We start from the raw sequence: 19133 nt of genomic DNA, 5'->3' as shown, positions 1-19133 counted from the left end.
TTCGTGTACATCTTCCATCGGTAATACAAACGGAAAATCAGGAACATTTTAGTTAATACTAATGAAAACACATTGATTTTTATCATTTGTATTGGAAACAACATTGTCATATGTCTTTTCTTGGATCTAAATAATACGAAACCTCGCTCTATGATTTGAAGTTAAAATCCTCAAATATGGTTAAATATTGACTTTTTTCACGTTTTTCATGTAGTTTGATATTACGTAAATATATTCATTTTTACCAATATTTCGATACTATTTCATGTAGTATCACGATATGTGATTTGGCCTTCAAATATCAGAATTTCGCATAATATTGCATTTTAAGCAAGTTTTCTTCTATTTCGTTTCGTACGAAAAATCATCGAATTTAGCAATATTTTGACGTTTATCATCCCCTTTTCCTGTATGTGATTTAAACAAAATATCATCGAATTAGGCAATATTTTGCCGTTTTTGCACGTTTTTGTGAATTTTCAGTCTATGGGTAATAATTCATATATATACGATAAAAATGATACAAACACATAATTGATTAGATAATAACTATAAATACTTTATTTTCATTCATCTATTTGTTTCTCGTTAAAATACTGAGTAAGAAATTGAAAAGGGGAGAAGTTCGGTTTTTATTGCATATATCGACGTTTCAGCCGGAATAGAGCGATTTTCGTGTACATCTTCCATCGGTAATATAAACGGAAAATCAGGAACATTTTAGTTAATACTAATGAAAACACATTGATTTTTATCATTTGTATTGGAAGCAACATTGTCATATGTCTTTTCTTGGATCTAAATAATACGAAACATCGCTCTATGATTTGAAGTTAAAATCCTCAAATATGGTTAAATATTGACTTTTTTCACGTTTTTCATGTAGTTTGATACTACGTAAATATATTCATTTTTACCAATATTTCGATTCTATTTCATGTAGTATCACGATATGTGATTTGGCCTTCAAATCTCAGAATTTCGCATAATATTGCATTTTCAGGAAGTTTTCTTGCATTTTGTTTCGTACGAAAAATCATCGAATTTAGCAATATGTTGACGTTTATCATCCTCTTTTCTTTTGTGACTTAAACAAAATATCATCGAATTAGGCAATATTTTGCCGTTTTTCCACGTTTTTGTGAATTTTCAGTCTATGGGTATTAATTCATATATATACGATAAAAATGATGCAAACACATAATTGATTAGATAATAACCTTAAATACTTCATTTTCAATCATCTATTTTTTTCTCGTTAAAATACTGAGTAAGATATTGAAAAGGGGAGAAGTTCGGTTTTTATTGCATATATCGACGTTTCAGCCGGAATAGAGCGATTTTCGTGTACATCTTCCATCGGTAATATAAACGGAAAATCAGGAACATTTTAGTTAATACTAATGAAAACACATTGATTTTTATCATTTGTATTGGAAGCAACATTGTCATATGTCTTTTCTTGGATCTAAATAATACGAAACCTCGCTCTATGATTTGAAGTTAAAATCCTCAAATATGGTTAAATATTGACTTTTTTCACGTTTTTCATGTAGTTTGATATTACGTAAATATATTCATTTTTACCAATATTTCGATACTATTTCATGTAGTATCACGATATGTGATTTGGCCTTCAAATCTCAGAATTTCGCATAATATTGCATTTTAAGCAAGTTTTCTTGCATTTCGTTTCGTACGAAAAATCATCGAATTTAGCAATCTTTTGACGTTTATTATCCCCCTTTTCCTTTATGTGACTTAAACAAAATATCATCGAATTAGGCAATATTTTGCCGTTTTCCACGTTTTTGTGAATTTACAGTCTATGGGTAATAATTCATATATATACGATAAAAATGATGCAATCACATAATTGATTAGATAATAAACTTAAATACTTCATTTTCAATCATCTATTTGTTTCTCGTTAAAATACTGAGTAAGATATTGAAAAGGGGAGAAGTTCGGTTTTTATTGCATATATCGACGTTTCAGCCGGATTAGAACGGTTTTACGTGTACATCTTCCCTTGGTAATATAAACGAAAAATCAGGAAAATTTTAGTTAATTCTAATGAAAAACATTGTTTTTTATCATTTGTATTGGAAACAACATTGTCATATGTCTTTTCTTGGATCTAAATAATACGAAACCTCGCTCTATGATTTGAAGTTAAAATCCTCAAATATGGTTAAATATTGACTTTTTTCACGTTTTTCATGTAGTTTGATACTACGTAAATATATTCATTTTTACCAATATTTCGATTCTATTTCATGTAGTATCACGATATGTGATTTGGCCTTCAAATCTCAGAATTTCGCATAATATTGCATTTTAAGGAAGTTTTCTTGCATTTTGTTTCGTACGAAAAATCATCGAATTTAGCAATATTTTGACGTTTATCATCCCCTTTTCCTTTATGTGATTTAAACAAAATATCATCGAATTAGGCAATATTTTGCCGTTTTTCCACGTTTTTGTGAATTTTCAGTCTATGGGTAATAATTCATATATATACGATAAAAATGATGCAAACACATAATTGATTAGATAATAACTATAAATACTTCATTTCATTCATCTATTTGTTTCTCGTTAAAATACTGAGTAAGATATTGAAAAGGGGAGAAGTTCGGTTTTTATTGCATATATCGACGTTTCAGCCGGAATAGAGCGATTTTTGTGTACATCTTCCATCGGTAATATAAACGGAAAATCAGGAACATTTTAGTTAATACTAATGAAAACACATTGATTTTTATCATTTGTATTGGAAACAACATTGTCATATGTCTTTTCTTGGATCTAAATAATACGAAACCTCGCTCTATGATTTGAAGTTAAAATCCTCAAATATGGTTAAATATTGACTTTTTTCACGTTTTTCATGTAGTTTGATATTACGTAAATATATTCATTTTTACCAATATTTTGATACTATTTCATGTAGTATCACGATATGTGATTTGGCCTTCAAATCTCAGAATTTCGCATAATATTGCATTTTAAGCAAGTTTTCTTGCATTTTGTTTCGTACGAAAAATCATCGAATTTAGCAATATTTTGACGTTTATCATCCCCTTTTCTTTTATGTGACTTAAACAAAATATCATCGAATTAGGCAATATTTTGCCGTTTTGCCACGTTTTTGTGAATTTTCAGTCTATGGGTATTAATTCATATATATACGATAAAAATGATGCAAACACATAATTGATTAGATAATAACCTTAAATACTTCATTTTCAATCATCTATTTGTTTCTCGTTAAAATACTGAGTAAGATATTTAAAAGGGGAGAAGTCCTGTTTTTATTGCATATATCGATGTTTCAGACGGAATAGAGCGATTTTCGTGTACATCTTCCATCGGTAATACAAACGGAAAATCAGGAACATTTTAGTTAATACTAATGAAAACACATTGATTTTTATCATTTGTATTGGAAACAACATTGTCATATGTCTTTTCTTGGATCTAAATAATACGAAACCTCGCTCTATGATTTGAAGTTAAAATCCTCATATATGGTTAAATATTGACTTTTTTCACGTTTTTCATGTAGTTTGATATTACGTAAATATATTCATTTTTACCAATATTTCGATACTATTTCATGTAGTATTACGATATATGATTTGGCCTTCAAATCTCAGAATTTCGCATAATATTGCATTTTAAGCAAGTTTTCTTGCATTTTGTTTCGTACGAAAAATCATCGAATTTAGCAATATTTTGACGTTTATCATCCCCTTTTCCTTTATGTGACTTAAACAAAATATTATCGAATTAGGCAATATTTTGCCGTTTTTCCACGTTTTTGTGAATGTTCAGTCTAAGGGTATTAATTCATATATATACGATAAAAATGATGCAAACACATAATTGATTAGATAATAACTATAAATACTTCATTTTCATTCATCTATTTGTTTCTCGTTAAAATACTGAGTAATATATTGAAAAGGGGAGAAGTTCGGGTTTATTGCATATATCGACGTTTCAGCCGGAATAGAGCGATTTTCGTGTACATCTTTCATCGGTAATATAAACGGAAAATCAGGAACATTTTAGTTAATACTAATGAAAACACATTGATTTTTATCATTTGTATTGGAAACAACATTGTCATATGTCTTTTCTTGGATCTAAATAATACGAAACCTCGCTCTATGATTTGAAGTTAAAATCCTCAAATATGGTTAAATATTGACTTTTTTCATGTTTTTCATGTAGTTTGATACTACGTAAATATATTCATTTTTACCAATATTTCGATTCTATTTCATGTAGTATCACGATATGTGATTTGGCCTTCAAATCTCAGAATTTCGCATAATATTGCATTTTCAGGAAGTTTTCTTGCATTTTGTTTCGTACGAAAAATCATCGAATTTAGCAATATGTTGACGTTTATCATCCCCTTTTCTTTTGTGACTTAAACAAAATATCATCGAATTAGGCAATATTTTGCCGTTTTTCCACGTTTTTGTGAATTTTCAGTCTATGGGTATTAATTCATATATATACGATAAAAATGATGCAAACACATAATTGATTAGATAATAACCTTAAATACTTCATTTGCAATCATCTATTTGTTTCTCGTTAAAATACTGAGTAAGATATTGAAAAGGGGAGAAGTCCTGTTTTTATTGCATATATCGACGTTTCAGACGGAATAGAGCGATTTTCGTGTACATCTTCCATCGGTAATACAAACGGAAAATCAGGAACATTTTTGTTAATACTAATGAAAACACATTGATTTTTATCATTTGTATTGGAAACAACATTGTCATATGTCTTTTCTTGGATCTAAATAATACGAAACCTCGCTCTATGATTTGAAGTTAAAATCCTCAAAAATGGTTAAATATTGACTTTTTTCACGTTTTTCATGTAGTTTGATATTACGTAAATATATTCATTTTTACCAATATTTCGATACTATTTCATGTAGTATCACGATATATGATTTGGCCTTCAAATCTCAGAATTTCGCATAATATTGCATTTTAAGCAAGTTTTCTTGCATTTTGTTTCGTACGAAAAATCATCGAATTTAGCAATATTTTGACGTTTATCATCCCCTTTTCCTTTATGTGAGTTAAACAAAATATCATCGAATTAGGCAATATTTTGCCGTTTTTCCACGTTTTTGTGAATTTTCAGTCTATGGGTATTAATTCATATATATACGATAAAAATGATGCAAACGCATAATTGATTAGATAATAACCTTAAATACTTCATTTTCAATCATCTATTTGTTTCTCGTTAAAATACTGAGTAAGATATTGAAAAGGGGAGAAGTTCGGTTTTTATTGCATATATCGACGTTTCAGCCGGATTAGAACGGTTTTACGTGTACATCTTCCCTTGGTAATATAAACGAAAAATCAGGAACATTTTAATTAATTCTAATGAAAACACATTGTTTTTTATCATTTGTATTGGAAGCAACATTGTCATATGTCTTTTCTTGGATCTAAATAATACGAAACCTCGCTCTATGATTTAAAGTTAAAATCCTCAAATATGGTTAAATATTGACTTTTTTCACGTTTTTCATGTAGTTTGATATTACGTAAATATATTCATTTTTACCAATATTTCGATACTATTTCATGTAGTATTACGATATATGATTTGGCCTTCAAATCTCAGAATTTCGCATAATATTGCATTTTAAGCAAGTTTTCTTGCATTTTGTTTCGTACGAAAAATCATCGAATTTAGCAATATTTTGACGTTTATCATCCCCTTTTCCTTTATGTGACTTAAACAAAATATTATCGAATTAGGCAATATTTTGCCGTTTTTCCACGTTTTTGTGAATGTTCAGTCTAAGGGTATTAATTCATATATATACGATAAAAATGATGCAAACACATAATTGATTAGATAATAACTATAAATACTTCATTTTCATTCATCTATTTGTTTCTCGTTAAAATACTGAGTAATATATTGAAAAGGGGAGAAGTTCGGTTTTTATTGCATATATCGACGTTTCAGCCGGAATAGAGCGATTTTCGTGTACATCTTTCATCGGTAATATAAACGGAAAATCAGGAACATTTTAGTTAATACTAATGAAAACACATTGATTTTTATCATTTGTATTGGAAACAACATTGTCATATGTCTTTTCTTGGATCTAAATAATACGAAACCTCGCTCTATGATTTGAAGTTAAAATCCTCAAATATGGTTGTAAATATTGACTTTTTTCATGTTTTTCATGTAGTTTGATACTACGTAAATATATTCATTTTTACCAATATTTCGATTCTATTTCATGTAGTATCACGATATGTGATTTGGCCTTCAAATCTCAGAATTTCGCATAATATTGCATTTTCAGGAAGTTTTCTTGCATTTTGTTTCGTACGAAAAATCATCGATTTTAGCAATATGTTGACGTTTATCATCCCCTTTTCTTTTGTGACTTAAACAAAATATCATCGAATTAGGCAATATTTTGCCGTTTTTCCACGTTTTTGTGAATTTTCAGTCTATGGGTATTAATTCATATATATACGATAAAAATGATGCAAACACATAATTGATTAGATAATAACCTTAAATACTTCATTTGCAATCATCTATTTGTTTCTCGTTAAAATACTGAGTAAGATATTGAAAAGGGGAGAAGTCCTGTTTTTATTGCATATATCGACGTTTCAGACGGAATAGAGCGATTTTCGTGTACATCTTCCATCGGTAATACAAACGGAAAATCAGGAACATTTTAGTTAATACTAATGAAAACACATTGATTTTTATCATTTGTATTGGAAACAACATTGTCATATGTCTTTTCTTGGATCTAAATAATACGAAACCTCGCTCTATGATTTGAAGTTAAAATCCTCAAAAATGGTTAAATATTGACTTTTTTCACGTTTTTCATGTAGTTTGATATTACGTAAATATATTCATTTTTACCAATATTTCGATACTATTTCATGTAGTATCACGATATATGATTTGGCCTTCAAATCTCAGAATTTCGCATAATATTGCATTTTAAGCAAGTTTTCTTGCATTTTGTTTCGTACGAAAAATCATCGAATTTAGCAATATTTTGACGTTTATCATCCCCTTTTCCTTTATGTGAGTTAAACAAAATATCATCGAATTAGGCAATATTTTGCCGTTTTTCCACGTTTTTGTGAATTTTCAGTCTATGGGTATTAATTCATATATATACGATAAAAATGATGCAAACACATAATTGATTAGATAATAACCTTAAATACTTCATTTTCAATCATCTATTTGTTTCTCGTTAAAATACTGAGTAAGATATTGAAAAGGGGAGAAGTTCGGTTTTTATTGCATATATCGACGTTTCAGCCGGATTAGAACGGTTTTACGTGTACATCTTCCCTTGGTAATATAAACGAAAAATCAGGAACATTTTAATTAATTCTAATGAAAACACATTGTTTTTTATCATTTGTATTGGAAGCAACATTGTCATATGTCTTTTCTTGGATCTAAATAATACGAAACCTCGCTCTATGATTTAAAGTTAAAATCCTCAAATATGGTTAAATATTGACTTTTTTCACGTTTTTCATGTAGTTTGATATTACGTAAATATATTCATTTTTACCAATATTTCGATACTATTTCATGTAGCATCACGATATGTGATTTGGCCTTCAAATCTCTGAATTTCGCATAATATTGCATTTTAAGCAAGTTTTCTTGCATTTTGTTTCGTACGAAAAATCATCGAATTTAGCAATATTTTGACGTTTATCATCCCCTTTTCTTTTATGTGACTTAAACAAAATATCATTGAATTAGGCAATATTTTGCCGTTTTGCCACGTTTTTGTGAATTTTCAGTCTATGGGTATTAATTCATATATATACGATAAAAATGATGCAAACACATAATTGATTAGATAATAACCTTAAATACTTCATTTTCAATCATCTATTTGTTTCTCGTTAAAATACTGAGTAAGATATTGAAAAGGGGAGAAGTCCTGTTTTTATTGCATATATTGACGTTTCAGACGGAATAGAGCGATTTTCGTGTACATCTTCCATCGGTAATACAAACGGAAAATCAGGAACATTTTAGTTAATACTAATGAAAACACATTGATTTTTATCATTTGTATTGGAAACAACATTGTCATATGTCTTTTCTTGGATCTAAATAATACGAAACCTCGCTCTATGATTTGAAGTTAAAATCCTCAAATATGGTTAAATATTGACTTTTTTAACGTTTTTCATGTAGTTTGATATTACGTAAATATATTCATTTTTACCAATATTTCGATACTATTTCATGTAGTATCACGATATATGATTTGGCCTTCAAATCTCAGAATTTCGCATAATATTGCATTTTAAGCAAGTTTTCTTGCATTTTGTTTCATAAGAAAAATCATCGAATTTAGCAATATTTTGACGTTTATCATCCCCTTTTCCTTTATGTGACTTAAACAAAATATTATCGAATTAGGCAATATTTTGCCGTTTTTCCACGTTTTTGTGAATGTTCAGTCTAAGGGTATTAATTCATATATATACGATAAAAATTATGCTAACACATAATTGATTAGATAATAACTATAAATACTTCATTTTCATTCATCTATTTGTTTCTCGTTAAAATACTGAGTAATATATTGAAAAGGGGAGAAGTTCGGTTTTTATTGCATATATCGACGTTTCAGCCGGAATAGAGCGATTTTCGTGTACATCTTCCATCGGTAATATAAACGGAAAATCAGGAACATTTTAGTTAATACTAATGAAAACACATTGATTTTTATCATTTGTATTGGAAACAACATTGTCATATGTCTTTTCTTGGATCTAAATAATACGAAACCTCGCTCTATGATTTGAAGTTAAAATCCTCAAATATGGTTAAATATTGACTTTTTTCACGTTTTTCATGTAGTTTGATATTACGTAAATATATTCATTTTTACCAATATTTCGATACTATTTCATGTAGTATCACGATATATGATTTGGCCTTCAAATCTCAGAATTTCGCATAATATTGCATTTTAAGGGGGCATATCAAACGCAAAAATTCGGAAAAATCGAATATTTTTGAAAAATTTATAAAAATACTACAACGTTCTGGCAACACTTTGGCGCAAACACGATAATGTTATGATATAAATTAAAGTATTTATGGTACATTTCCATGCGTAATTGTGCAGAATCCGGTGCCCCGCGGCTGTGGCGCGCCAAGAGTATTGCGTCGTACGTTCTAAACGTCAATTTTTTCGTAATAACGTCGGAAATAACTATGTATATATGACAACAAATATACACTAATTGGCAACCGTCTCCTAGTGAAGGTGAGTGAGGTACCCAGCTACAGTCACATGGTGTGTCCTGTTGAGAGTGGAGGTGTTGACGCGCGCTCCATTTTGGCTCCTGAAATCTCGCCTGTTAGCGTCTAGTGCACAATGACCTATAAACGGAGGACTCGGAAGACAAAGGAAGCCAATTTGGCACACGGTCGCCGTCTTTGGCAGGAAAAAGAGCCGCTGTAGCACAAGGGAGAGTTATATCAAGTGAGGATGTAGGCGGCCTCCCCGCCTCAGCTGTGAGAGGCCTGACGCCGCCGCCACACGCCTCGACCCTCCTCACACACACTCCTCAGCCCCTCGATGTGTATGGACTGGCCACGACAGTGCCATCTACATCTACTGGTGTGGCAGTGCCATCTACATCTACTGATGTGGCAGTGCCACCTACATCTACTGGTGTGGCAGTGCCATCTACTGGTGTGGCTGGTGTTGCAGTGCCAACTACTGCTGTGGCTGGTGTTGCAGTGCCACCTTGAGGACCCACAATTCGGACCAATTTCAATAGGTTAGTATCTTTTAGTGTTATAATTTGGTATTTTGTAATAATTGTAATATGTATGTGCAGGATATTTATATGTATCATTTTTTATTTTTGTATTTTTTTTTTTATTTTTTTTTTCGTTTGTTATCAGGGGATGTGCATGGAACTTGCACACCTTGCTCAATGGATGCCTATCTGCAAGGCTGCCAATTATGAACAAAATCTGTCGAAGTCAAGCTCAGCAACAGGTGGCCGAACTTTGATCTTATTTTACTCAGGTAAGTAATTTACAACTTCAAAGTATTTCATAGCTTTCATTTATTAATCAATTTACATGCAAATTACACCTTATATGTAGAGTTTGTGCTTCTACAAAATCTAGTAGACATTTTAGTCCAAAGTCCATTTGTTGATTTTATAAAAATTTATAAACATCATATATTGCATATTTTTCGAAGGGTAACTTTGAAAAATTATATTATTGCACTAAACACTTTATTGATAAAACTGATCACTACAATCCTTTATTATGTGCTAATTTTAATATCTGAGTGTTATAGAAATGATTTTAGTTAACAAATGTGGTCCCTAAAATTATTTGAAAATGTTGAAAATTCGTTGCATAATACGTTGTGTATTTTTTTTCTCCTTTTCTGTTTAGGGTGTGATGGTGAAACTTGGACCAGTTGCAGCCCTTTCTATACCCATTTCATAAATAAATTTATAAGCAAATTGAACAATTTTTAATTTCACCTTGATATGCCACCTTAAGCAAGTTTTCTTGCATTTTGTTTCATACGAAAAATCATCGAATTTAGCAATATTTTGACGTTTATCATCCCCTTTTCCTTTATGTGACTTAAACAAAATATTATCGAATTAGGCAATATTTTGCCGTTTTTCCACGTTTTTGGGAATGTTCAGTCTAAGGGTATTAATTCATATATATACGATAAAAATGATGCTAACACATAATTGATTAGATAATAACTATAAATACTTCATTTTCATTCATCTATTTGTTTCTCGTTAAAATACTGAGTAATATATTGAAAAGGGGAGAAGTTCGGTTTTTATTGCATATATCGACGTTTCAGCCGGAATAGAGCGATTTTCGTGTACATCTTCCATCGGTAATATAAACGGAAAATCAGGAACATTTCAGTTAATACTAATGAAAACACATTGATTTTTATCATTTGTATTGGAAACAACATTGTCATATGTCTTTTCTTGGATCTAAATAATACGAAACCTCGCTCTATGATTTGAAGTTAAAATCCTCAAATATGGTTAAATATTGACTTTTTTCACGTTTTTCATGTAGTTTGATACTACGTAAATATATTCATTTTTACCAATTTTTCGATACTATTTCATGTAGTATCACGATATATGATTTGGCCTTCAAATCTCAGAATTTCGCATAATATTGCATTTTAAGCAAGTTTTCTTGCATTTTGTTTCGTACGAAAAATCATCGAATTTAGCAATATTTTGACGTTTATCATCCCCTTTTCCTTTATGTGAGTTAAACAAAATATCATCGAATTAGGCAATATTTTCCCGTTTTTCCACGTTTTTGTGAATTTTCAGTCTATGGGTATTAATTCATATATATACGATAAAAATGATGCAAACACATAATTGATTAGATAATAACCTTAAATACTTCATTTTCAATCATCTATTTGTTTCTCGTTAAAATACTGAGTAAGATATTGAAAAGGGGAGAAGTTCGGTTTTTATTGCATATATCGACGTTTCAGCCGGATTAGAACGGTTTTACGTGTACATCTTCCCTTGGTAATATAAACGAAAAATCAGGAACATTTTAATTAATTCTAATGAAAACACATTGTTTTTTATCATTTGTATTGGAAGCAACATTGTCATATGTCTTTTCTTGGATCTAAATAATACGAAACCTCGCTCTATGATTTAAAGTTAAAATCCTCAAATATGGTTAAATATTGACTTTTTTCACGTTTTTCATGTAGTTTGATATTACGTAAATATATTCATTTTTACCAATATTTCGATACTATTTCATGTAGCATCACGATATGTGATTTGGCCTTCAAATCTCTGAATTTCGCATAATATTGCATTTTAAGCAAGTTTTCTTGCATTTTGTTTCGTACGAAAAATCATCGAATTTAGCAATATTTTGACGTTTATCATCCCCTTTTCTTTTATGTGACTTAAACAAAATATCATTGAATTAGGCAATATTTTGCCGTTTTGCCACGTTTTTGTGAATTTTCAGTCTATGGGTATTAATTCATATATATACGATAAAAATGATGCAAACACATAATTGATTAGATAATAACCTTAAATACTTCATTTTCAATCATCTATTTGTTTCTCGTTAAAATACTGAGTAAGATATTGAAAAGGGGAGAAGTCCTGTTTTTATTGCATATATTGACGTTTCAGACGGAATAGAGCGATTTTCGTGTACATCTTCCATCGGTAATACAAACGGAAAATCAGGAACATTTTAGTTAATACTAATGAAAACACATTGATTTTTATCATTTGTATTGGAAACAACATTGTCATATGTCTTTTCTTGGATCTAAATAATACGAAACCTCGCTCTATGATTTGAAGTTAAAATCCTCAAATATGGTTAAATATTGACTTTTTTCACGTTTTTCATGTAGTTTGATATTACGTAAATATATTCATTTTTACCAATATTTCGATACTATTTCATGTAGTATCACGATATATGATTTGGCCTTCAAATCTCAGAATTTCGCATAATATTGCATTTTAAGCAAGTTTTCTTGCATTTTGTTTCATAAGAAAAATCATCGAATTTAGCAATATTTTGACGTTTATCATCCCCTTTTCCTTTATGTGACTTAAACAAAATATTATCGAATTAGGCAATATTTTGCCGTTTTTCCACGTTTTTGTGAATGTTCAGTCTAAGGGTATTAATTCATATATATACGATAAAAATTATGCTAACACATAATTGATTAGATAATAACTATAAATACTTCATTTTCATTCATCTATTTGTTTCTCGTTAAAATACTGAGTAATATATTGAAAAGGGGAGAAGTTCGGTTTTTATTGCATATATCGACGTTTCAGCCGGAATAGAGCGATTTTCGTGTACATCTTCCATCGGTAATATAAACGGAAAATCAGGAACATTTTAGTTAATACTAATGAAAACACATTGATTTTTATCATTTGTATTGGAAACAACATTGTCATATGTCTTTTCTTGGATCTAAATAATACGAAACCTCGCTCTATGATTTGAAGTTAAAATCCTCAAATATGGTTAAATATTGACTTTTTTCACGTTTTTCATGTAGTTTGATATTACGTAAATATATTCATTTTTACCAATATTTCGATACTATTTCATGTAGTATCACGATATATGATTTGGCCTTCAAATCTCAGAATTTCGCATAATATTGCATTTTAAGGGGGCATATCAAACGCAAAAATTCGGAAAAATCGAATATTTTTGAAAAATTTATAAAAATACTACAACGTTCTGGCAACACTTTGGCGCAAACACGATAATGTTATGATATAAATTAAAGTATTTATGGTACATTTCCATGCGTAATTGTGCAGAATCCGGTGCCCCGCGGCTGTGGCGCGCCAAGAGTATTGCGTCGTACGTTCTAAACGTCAATTTTTTCGTAATAACGTCGGAAATAACTATGTATATATGACAACAAATATACACTAATTGGCAACCGTCTCCTAGTGAAGGTGAGTGAGGTACCCAGCTACAGTCACATGGTGTGTCCTGTTGAGAGTGGAGGTGTTGACGCGCGCTCCATTTTGGCTCCTGAAATCTCGCCTGTTAGCGTCTAGTGCACAATGACCTATAAACGGAGGACTCGGAAGACAAAGGAAGCCAATTTGGCACACGGTCGCCGTCTTTGGCAGGAAAAAGAGCCGCTGTAGCACAAGGGAGAGTTATATCAAGTGAGGATGTAGGCGGCCTCCCCGCCTCAGCTGTGAGAGGCCTGACGCCGCCGCCACACGCCTCGACCCTCCTCACACACACTCCTCAGCCCCTCGATGTGTATGGACTGGCCACGACAGTGCCATCTACATCTACTGGTGTGGCAGTGCCATCTACATCTACTGATGTGGCAGTGCCATCTACATCTACTGGTGTGGCAGTGCCATCTACTGGTGTGGCTGGTGTTGCAGTGCCAACTACTGCTGTGGCTGGTGTTGCAGTGCCACCTTGAGGACCCACAATTCGGACCAATTTCAATAGGTTAGTATCTTTTAGTGTTATAATTTGGTATTTTGTAATAATTGTAATATGTATGTGCAGGATATTTATATGTATCATTTTTTATTTTTGTATTTTTTTTTTTATTTTTTTTTTCGTTTGTTATCAGGGGATGTGCATGGAACTTGCACACCTTGCTCAATGGATGCCTATCTGCAAGGCTGCCAATTATGAACAAAATCTGTCGAAGTCAAGCTCAGCAACAGGTGGCCGAACTTTGATCTTATTTTACTCAGGTAAGTAATTTACAACTTCAAAGTATTTCATAGCTTTCATTTATTAATCAATTTACATGCAAATTACACCTTATATGTAGAGTTTGTGCTTCTACAAAATCTAGTAGACATTTTAGTCCAAAGTCCATTTGTTGATTTTATAAAAATTTATAAACATCATATATTGCATATTTTTCGAAGGGTAACTTTGAAAAATTATATTATTGCACTAAACACTTTATTGATAAAACTGATCACTACAATCCTTTATTATGTGCTAATTTTAATATCTGAGTGTTATAGAAATGATTTTAGTTAACAAATGTGGTCCCTAAAATTATTTGAAAATGTTGAAAATTCGTTGCATAATACGTTGTGTATTTTTTTCTCCTTTTCTGTTTAGGGTGTGATGGTGAAACTTGGACCAGTTGCAGCCCTTTCTATAACCATTTCATAAATAAATTTATAAGAAAATTGAACAATTTTTAATTTCACCTTGATATGCCACCTTAAGCAAGTTTTCTTGCATTTTGTTTCATACGAAAAATCATCGAATTTAGCAATATTTTGACGTTTATCATCCCCTTTTCCTTTATGTGACTTAAACAAAATATTATCGAATTAGGCAATATTTTGCCGTTTTTCCACGTTTTTGGGAATGTTCAGTCTAAGGGTATTAATTCATATATATACGATAAAAATGATGCTAACACATAATTGATTAGATAATAACTATAAATACTTCATTTTCATTCATCTATTTGTTTCTCGTTAAAATACTGAGTAATATATTGAAAAGGGGAGAAGTTCGGTTTTTATTGCATATATCGACGTTTCAGCCGGAATAGAGCGATTTTCGTGTACATCTTCCATCGGTAATATAAACGGAAAATCAGGAACATTTCAGTTAATACTAATGAAAACACATTGATTTTTATCATTTGTATTGGAAACAACATTGTCATATGTCTTTTCTTGGATCTAAATAATACGAAACCTCGCTCTATGATTTGAAGTTAAAATCCTCAAATATGGTTAAATATTGACTTTTTTCACGTTTTTCATGTAGTTTGATACTACGTAAATATATTCATTTTTACCAATTTTTCGATACTATTTCATGTAGTATCACGATATGTGATTTGGCCTTCAAATCTCAGAATTTCGCATAATATTGCATTTCAAGCAAGTTTTCTTGCATTTCGTTTCGTACGAAAAATCATCGAATTTAGCAATCTTTTGACGTTTATTATCCCCTTTTCCTTTATGTGACTTAAACAAAATATCATCGAATTAGGCAATATTTTGCCGTTTTCCACGTTTTTGTGAATTTACAGTCTATGGGTAATAATTCATATATATACGATAAAAATGATGCAAACACATAATTGATTAGATAATAACCTTAAATACTTCATTTTCAATCATCTGTTTGTTTCTCGTTAAAATACTGAGTAAGATATTGAAAAGGGGAGAAGTTCGGTTTTTATTGCATATATCGACGTTTCAGCCGGATTAGAACGGTTTTACGTGTACATCTTCCCTTGGTAATATAAACGAAAAATCAGGAACATTTTAGTTAATTCTAATGAAAACACATTGTTTTTTTATCATTTGTATTGGAAACAACATTGTCATATGTCTTTTCTTGGATCTAAATAATACGAAACCTCGCTCTATGATTTGAAGGTAAAATACTCAAATATGGTAAAATAGTGACTTTTTTCACGTTTTTCATGTAGTTTGATACTACGTAAATATATTCATTTTTACCAATATTTCGATTCTATTTCATGTAGTATCACGATATGTGATTTGGCCTTCAAATCTCAGAATTTCGCATAATATTGCATTTTCAGGAAGTTTTCTTGCATTTTGTTTCGTACGAAAAATCATCGAATTTAGCAATATGTTGACGTTTATCATCCCCTTTTCTTTTGTGACTTAAACAAAATATCATCGAATTAGGCAATATTTTGCCGTTTTTCCACGTTTTTGTGAATTTTCAGTCTATGGGTATTAATTCATATATATACGATAAAAATGATGCAAACACATAATTGATTAGATAATAACCTTAAATACTTCATTTTCAATCATCTATTTGTTTCTCGTTAAAATACTGAGTAAGATATTGAAAAGGGGAGAAGTCCTGTTTTTATTGCATATATCGACGTTTCAGACGGAATAGAGCGATTTTCGTGTACATCTTCCATCGGTAATACAAACGGAAAATCAGGAACATTTTAGTTAATACTAATGAAAACACATTGATTTTTATCATTTGTATTGGAAACAACATTGTCATATGTCTTTTCTTGGATCTAAATAATACGAAACCTCGCTCTATGATTTGAAGGTAAAATCCTCAAATATGGTAAAATAGTGACTTTTTTCACGTTTTTCATGTAGTTTGATACTACGTAAATATATTCATTTTTACCAATATTTCGATTCTATTTCATGTAGTATCACGATATGTGATTTGGCCTTCAAATCTCAGAATTTCGCATAATATTGCATTTTAAGCAAGTTTTCTTGCATTTTGTTTCGTACGAAAAATCATCGAATTTAGCAATATTTTGACGTTTATCATCCCCTTTTCCTTTATGTGAGTTAAACAAAATATCATCGAATTAGGCAATATTTTGCCGTTTTTCCACGTTTTTGTGAATTTTCAGTCTATGGGTATTAATTCATATATATACGATAAAAATGATGCAAACACATAATTGATTAGATAATAACCTTAAATACTTCATTTTCAATCATCTATTTGTTTCTCGTTAAAATACTGAGTAAGATATTGAAAAGGGGAGAAGTTCGGTTTTTATTGCATATATCGACGTTTCAGCCGGATTAGAACGGTTTTACGTGTACATCTTCCCTTGGTAATATAAACGAAAAATCAGGAACATTTTAATTAATTCTAATGAAAACACATTGTTTTTTATCATTTGTATTGGAAGCAACATTGTCATATGTCTTTTCTTGGATCTAAATAATACGAAACCTCGCTCTATGATTTGAAGTTAAAATCCTCAAATATGGTTAAATATTGACTTTTTTCACGTTTTTCATGTAGTTTGATATTACGTAAATATATTCATTTTTACCAATATTTCGATACTATTTCATGTAGTATCACGATATGTGATTTGGCCTTCAAATCTCAGAATTTCGCATAATATTGCATTTCAAGCAAGTTTTCTTGCATTTCGTTTCGTACGAAAAATCATCGAATTTAGCAATCTTTTGACGTTTATGATCCCCTTTTCCTTTCTGTGACTTCAACAAAATATCATCGAATTAGGCAATATTTTGCCGTTTTCCACGTGTTTGTGAATTTACAGTCTATGGGTAATAATTCATATATATACGATAAAAATGATGCAAACACATAATTGATTAGATAATAACCTTAAATACTTCATTTTCAATCATCTATTTGTTTCTCGTTAAAATACTGATTAAGATATTGAAAAGGGGAGAAGTCCTGTTTTTATTGAATATATTGACGTTTCAGACGGAATAGAGCGATTTTCGTGTACATCTTCCATCGGTAATACAAACGGAAAATCAGGAACATTTTAGTTAATACTAATGAAAACACATTGATTTTTATCATTTGTATTGGAAACAACATTGTCATATGTCTTTTCATTGATCTAAATAATACGAAACCTCGCTCTATGATTTGAAGTTAAAATCCTCAAATATGGTTAAATATTGACTTTTTTCACGTTTTTCATGTATTTTGATATTACGTAAATATATTCATTTTTACCAATATTTCGATACTATATCATGTAGTATCACGATATATGATTTGGCCTTCAAATCTCAGAATTTCGCATAATATTGCATTTTAAGCAAGTTTTCTTGCATTTTGTTTCATACGAAAAATCATCGAATTTAGCAATATTTTGACGTTTATCATCCCCTTTTCCTTTATGTGACTTAAACAAAATATTATCGAATTAGGCAATATTTTGCCGTTTTTCCACGTTTTTGTGAATGTTCAGTCTAAGGGTATTAATTCATATATATACGATAAAAATTATGCTAACACATAATTGATTAGATAATAACTATAAATACTTCATTTTCATTCATCTATTTGTTTCTCGTTAAAATACTGAGTAATATATTGAAAAGGGGAGAAGTTCGGTTTTTATTGCATATATCGACGTTTCAGCCGGAATAGAGCGATTTTCGTGTACATCTTCCATCGGTAATGTAAACGGAAAATCAGGAACATTTTAGTTAATACTAATGAAAACACATTGATTTTTATCATTTGTATTGGAAACAACATTGTCATATGTCTTTTCTTGGATCTAAATAATACGAAACCTCGCTCTATGATTTGAAGTTAAAATCCTCAAATATGGTTAAATATTGACTTTTTTCACGTTTTTCATGTAGTTTGATACTACGTAAATATATTCATTTTTACCAATATTTCGATTCTATTTTATGTAGTATCACGATATGTGATTAGGCCTTCAAATCTCAGAATTTCGCATAATATTGCATTTTAAGGAAGTTTTCTTGCATTTTGTTTCGTACGAAAAATCATCGAATTTAGCAATATTTTGACGTTTATCATCCCATTTTCCTTTATGTGTCTTAAACAAAATATTATCGAATTAGGCAATATTTTGCCGTTTTTCCACGTTTTTGTGAATGTTCAGTCTAAGGGTATTAATTCATATATATACGATAAAAATGATGCAAACACATAATTGATTAGATAATAACTATAAA

The 19133-nt window shown here is 30.3% G+C and overlaps 2 long non-coding RNA genes across 2 annotated transcripts; both read left to right on the top strand.

The window, feature by feature from the left end:
• The first annotated feature begins 9744 nt into the window (after window positions 1-9744).
• LOC138367028 (uncharacterized) lies at window positions 9745-10549 on the top strand. The gene is made up of 3 exons (XR_011229301.1): window positions 9745-9878; window positions 10006-10132; window positions 10516-10549. It is a non-coding gene; the product is annotated as an uncharacterized lncRNA (long non-coding RNA).
• Window positions 10550-13495: 2946 nt separating this feature from the next.
• On the top strand, window positions 13496-14881 carry LOC138367027 (uncharacterized). Its single transcript, XR_011229300.1, has 3 exons — window positions 13496-14130; window positions 14258-14384; window positions 14767-14881. It is a non-coding gene; the product is annotated as an uncharacterized lncRNA (long non-coding RNA).
• The last annotated feature ends 4252 nt before the right edge of the window (window positions 14882-19133 follow it).

Source organism: Procambarus clarkii, chromosome 21 (assembly GCF_040958095.1).
Source record: "Procambarus clarkii isolate CNS0578487 chromosome 21, FALCON_Pclarkii_2.0, whole genome shotgun sequence".
In the NCBI taxonomy this organism is placed as follows: domain Eukaryota; kingdom Metazoa; phylum Arthropoda; class Malacostraca; order Decapoda; family Cambaridae; genus Procambarus; species Procambarus clarkii.
Note: the sequence above shows the minus strand (reverse complement) of the source record. Positions and strands in the feature narration are given on the sequence as shown.